The sequence below is a fragment of the Bison bison genome, unplaced genomic scaffold (genome assembly GCF_000754665.1).
Source record: "Bison bison bison isolate TAMUID 2011002044 unplaced genomic scaffold, Bison_UMD1.0 scf7180017864291, whole genome shotgun sequence".
Classification (NCBI taxonomy): domain Eukaryota; kingdom Metazoa; phylum Chordata; class Mammalia; order Artiodactyla; family Bovidae; genus Bison; species Bison bison.
In genome coordinates this window covers 4,469,546-4,475,502 of record NW_011494863.1, presented here as the reverse complement: position 1 = coordinate 4,475,502, position 5,957 = coordinate 4,469,546, and positions in this window count along the sequence as shown.

Below are 5,957 nucleotides of genomic sequence, written 5' to 3'. Positions count from 1 at the left end.
ATTCTTGAGAGTCCCTTGGACTGCAAAGAGATCCAACCAGTCCATCCTAAAGGAGATCAGTCCTGAGTGTTCATTGGAAGGAATGATGCTAAAGCTGAAACTCCTGTACTTTGGCCACCTCATGCGAAGAGTTGACTCATTGGAAAAGACTCTGATGCTGGGAGGGATTGGGGGCAGGAGAAGAAGGGGATGGCAGAGGATGAGATGGCTGGATGGCATCACCAACTCGATGGACATGAGTTTGAGTGAACTCCAGGAGTTGGTGATGGACAGGGAGGCCTGGCGTGCTGCGATTCATGGGGTCACAAAGAGTCAGACAGACTGAGTGACTGAACTGAACTGAACTTACAGAGAAAAACGTGTACTTTGCAAAGCAAACTAATTCCCAGGAACCCAGTTATCAGTGTGCAAATGCACAGAGTAAATCTATTCTTTGACTCATTATCACTGTAAGAGAAAACAGAATTCTAGTACAGCAGAATATGGAGAGCAAAATTTCTGCAGAAACCTAGAGCTGTGACACTGTGTTTTAACCTTATCTATTTCCAGCATTTACATGAGACCAAGATGGCATGGCCAGAATTGGATTTTATTTGAAAACCTCTCTCTGATTCCTTGCTAATGAATCAGACAAATTAACCAGGCTGCTCTTTCTCAATTTCAAAATCAGAAGTCAAGATTTCAGAAGCACTTGGCGCCTATAAAATTTTGTAGTGGTGGCAACACTCTTTGTACACTGAACATATCATAGCTGCCTCGGTCGTATACTCAGAAGTGACAGTTAGATATATGATAGCTGAAGGTCCTGACAGAAGGGCTAGACCAACACTTTTTAAAAAGTGAAGAGGAGGACTTCCCTGGCAGTCCAGCGGTTAAGACTCTGTGCTTCCACTTCAGGGGGCATGGGTTTGATCCCTGTGTAAGGGGCACAGGTTCCATTTCTGGTCAAGAAATTAAGATCCTATATACCACGCAGCATGGCCAAAAAATAAATAAGCATGAAAAATAAGAGAGATGAGATCTCCCTCTCCAAACCTGGGGATTAGAGTAAGAAAGTGTTCACGCACAAGCCAGGAAGAGGTCCCTCACCAGGAACCAACTCAGTCAGCATCTTGATCATGGACTTCCCAGCCTCCAGAACTGTGAGACATAAATTTGTAAAGTAAATAAACAAAATTAAATTTAAAAGTGAAGAGGAGTTAAACTGAGGTAACTGAGATCACAATTTAAGAATAATAGCCCAACAACCTTGCCTCATCTGTTGGGAAGTTTCAACTAAGGCTAATTTTCAGCCACATCCTGAAGGGGATGCTGCCTTATATACATGACTCATTTAATCCTCCCAACAATTGTCCTACATGATTATCTTTTCATCCTCAATACAGAGAGGGAAGTAGAGGAAGATTTGAACCCATCTTTCAAGCTCTAAACCCCTTCCTATAACCATTTTAAGTTCATAACATACATCTAAGCATGAAGACAGAACCTTTGGAATAAATTCCTTTGTTGTTCAGTCCCTAAATCATGTCTGACTCTTTTCGACCCCATGAACTGCAGCAAGCCAGGCTTCCCTGTCCTTCAATATCTCCTGGAGTTTGCTCAAACTCATGTCCATCGAGTCAGTGATTTTGTCTAACCATCTTATCCTCTGCTGCCCTCTTCTCCTTTTGCCTTCAGTCTTTCCCAGCATCAGGGTCTTTTCCAATGAGTTGGCTCTTTGCATCAGGTGGCCAAAGTATTGGAGCTTCAGCACCAGCATCAGTCCTTCCAGTGAATATTCAGGGTTGATTTTCTTTAGAATTGATTGGTCTGATCTCCTTGCAGTCCAGGGGTTTCTCAAGAGTCTTCTCCAGCACCACAATTCAAAAGCATCAATTCTTTAGTGCTCAGCCTTCTTTATCGTCCAACTCTCACATCCATACAGGACTACTGGAAAGACCATAGCTTTGACTACACAGACCTTTGTCAGCAAAGTGCTACCTCTGCTTTTTTAATATATTGTCTAGGTTTGTCTTAGATTTCCTTCCAAGAGCAAGCATCTTTTAATTTCATGGCCTCAGTCACCATCCACAGTGATTTTGGAGCCCCGAAAAATAAAATCTGTCACTACTTCCACTTTTTGCCCATCTATTCCCCATGAAATGATGGGACCAGATACCATGATCTTAGTTTTTTTAATGTTGAGTTTTAAGCCAGCTTTTTCACTCTTTCTTTCACCTTCATCAAGAGGCTCTTTGGTTCCCCTTCACTTTCTGCCATAAGGGTGGTATCATCTGCATATCTGAAGTTATTGATATTTCTCCTAGCAGTCTTGATTCCAGCTTGTGAGTCATCCAGCCTGGCATTTAGCATGATGTACTCTGCATATAAATAAACAAGGTGACAATATACACCCTTATCATGTTCCTTTTCCAGTTTTGAACCAGTCCGTTGTTCCATGTCTGGTTTTAACTGTTGCTTCTTGACCCGCATACAGGTTTTTCAGGAGGCAGGTAAGGTGGTCTGATATTCCCATCTTTTTAAGAACTTTCCACTATTTGTTGTGATCCACACAGTTAAAGGCTTTTGCATAGTCAGTGAAGCGAACTAGGAATAAATTCATTACTGGAACCAATGTGATTCATTTCAGTAATCTCGGTAGGATTTTATAGACAGTAGAAGTCCATGGACCTAAGCATATTTCTCTCAAGAGCCTGGTTTTCTCTGTTCTGCCCTTTGGGGGTAAAGTATTATCTCTAAAACACCCCAATTAAATATGGATAGGAGATAATAAGATACAGGTGATGACAAATTTAAATACAGATGTTGGTAAATTATTTTATATTCTCATGGTCTTGTTATTTTATGACAACTCTTCTGTGATATTACACTTGGGTAATAAAATTTGGTTGTTGGTGTTCCAGTGTTGCATAATCCATCAGATTTCAAAATCGTTTCAGCAACATTATTTCATTTGATCATTTTAACACCCTTGTGAGGTAGGCAGATAGGAGACCATCATTCCAGTTTTACAGAAGGAAAACTGAGGCTTTGTATTTGGATGTGGCATAGTGGCTAAGCAGTTGAGTGGGTACTGCAGTCCACCACGTTTAACTCCCAAATCAGTGCTCTATCAGTCGTCACTATTCCATACTGCTTCTCATAAAATCCATCGATGCACGCTTTCACTCAAACATAAATTGGGTTGTTCAATTATCTGTCTCATATAGCTTTCAGAGACCCAATCCTTATCAGTTTTGACAGGTAAATACTGTAAAGATTCAATGTATTGGATACCACAGTGCTACCTGAAAGAAAAATAACGTTGCAAGTAAGGATATTCATGGCATTGTGGTATAGGTAGAACTTAGAAAATAACCCACCAAGAAAGCCGATGAATATTGGGGTAGTCATACGATAGAATACTACATGGCAGTGGAATAAATAATCTCTAGCTAAATTCAACGGTGTGGATGAATCACAAGAACTTGAAAAATGCCAGTTGCAGAATACATATAACACTTACATAGACTATAAAAACACAAAATAATATTATAGGTTTGCATATGTGTGTGATGAAAGTACTAAGAAATGTATGGAAATAGTAACCAAATTCAGACTGCTAGTTGCCTCTAAAGAGCAGAATGTAATCAAGGAGTGATAAGCAGGGATTTAAACTCACAACTATAGTGGATACCTGAGGGTTGTGATATTTTTCTTTTTTTTCTTTTATTTTTTTTAATTTTATTTTATTTTTAAACTTTACAATATTGTATTGGTTTTGCCAAATATCGAAATGAATCCGCCACAGGTATACATGTGTTCCCCATCCTGAACCCTCCTCCCTCCTCCCTCCCCATACCATCCCTCTGGGTCGTCCCAGTGCACTAGCCCCAAGCATCTAGTATCTTGCATCAAACCTGGACTGGCGACTCGTTTCATACATGATAGTATACATGTTTCAATGTCATTCTCCCAAATCTCCCCACCCTCTCCCTCTTTACACATTTGTGTATGTCTTAAATATTTTTTAATACCTTTTTCAGAAAGGAAAGTGAAGAAGGCGGTTGTTCACTCTGCAAACTCTGGCTAAGGGCAGTAACTATGCCAGGCATTGTGCTGGGTTTTGGAGTCCATGGTGACAAGGCAGATGCCCCACCTGTTGTCACAGACCCTCTAATCTGGTAGAGAATGTAGAAGAAGCAGGTTTTGGCATGGAAGTCTGTGACATAGAGACAGTGTAGTTTAGATGACCTAAGAAATCTTCCAAGAGAGAATGCAACTTAAGCCGAGACTAAAGAATGAAAAGATTCAGTTATTAAGAAAAGGAAGAACAGCCTAGAATAATTGTATTCTAAGTGTCCATGTCTAAAACTACACATTGGAGCAAGCATGGCAGAAAGAAGCATGAGATAAAGCTGGACAATGAGGAAGAAACCAGATCATGCAGGGCCTCATATTCTTTCCTGATTGCCATTTCAATTTCTTTTGTTTTTTTTTTTTTTCTATTGAAGTTGAGTTGATTTACAATGTTATTAGTTTCAGTTGTACAGCAAAGTGGTTCAGATACACACACACACACACACACACACACTTCTTTCTCAGGTTCTTTTCTCTTATAGAATATTTTAAGACATTGAGTTCCCTGTACTATACAGTATATCCTTGGTTATCTATTTTATATATAGTAGTGTGTATATGTTAACCCCAAACACCTAATTTATCCCTACCCCATCTTGTCCCTTTGGTAACCATAAGTTTTTCTGTGTCTGTGAGTCTATTACTGTTGTATAAATAAGTTCATTTGTACTTTTTTGATTCCACATAAGTAATAGGATATGATATTTGTTTAGTTCACTTAATATAATCATCTCTAGGTCCATCCATTTGCCACAGATAGCATTATTGCATTCTTTTTCATGGCTGAGTTACATTCCATTGTGTGTATATATATCACATCTTCTTTATCTATCCATCTGTCAATAGACAATTATGCTGCTTCCATGTCTTGGCTATTGTAAATAGTGCTGCAACCAACATTGTCATTCATATATTTTTTTTTTGAATTATGGTTTACTCTATAAATGCCCAGGAGTGGGATTGCAGGATCATATGGTAGTTTTATGTTTCTTTTCTTTTTTTTTATTTATTAATTTTTTAAAATAATTTTATTTTATTTTTAAACTTTACATAATTGTATTAGTTTTGCCAAATATCAAAATGAATCCGCCACAGGTATACATGTGTTCCCCATCCTGAACCCTCCTCCCTCCTCCCTCCCCATACCATCCCTCTGGGTCGTCCCAGTGCACCAGCCCCAAGCATCCAGTATCGTGCATCGAACCTGGACTGGCAACTCATTTCATACATGACATTTTACATGTTTCAATGCCATTCTCCCAGATCTTCCTACCCTCTCCCTCTCCCACAGAGTCCATAAGACTGTTCTATACATCAGTGTCTCTTTTACTGTCTCGTACACAGGGTTATTGTTACCATCTTTCTAAATTCCATATATATGCGTTAGTATACTGTATTGGTGTTTTACCTTCTGGCTTACTTCACTCTGTATAATAGGCTCCAGTTTCATCCACCTCATTAGAACTGATTCAAATGTATTCTTTTTAATGGCTGAGTAATACTCCATTGTGTATATGTACCACTGCTTTCTTATCCATTCATCTGCTGATGGACATCTAGGTTGCTTCCATGTCCTGGCTATTATAAACAGTGCTGCGATGAACATTGGGGTACACGTGTCTCTTTCCCTTCTGGTTCCTCAGTGTGTATGCCCAGCAGTGGGATTGCTGGATCATAAGGCAGTTCTGTTTCCAGTTTTTTAAGGAATCTCCACACTGTTCTCCATAGTGGCTCTACTAGTTTGCATTCCCACCAACAGTGTAAGAGGGTTCCCTTTTCTCCACACCCTCTCCAGCATTTATTATTTGTAGACTTTTGGATCGCAGCCATTCTGACTG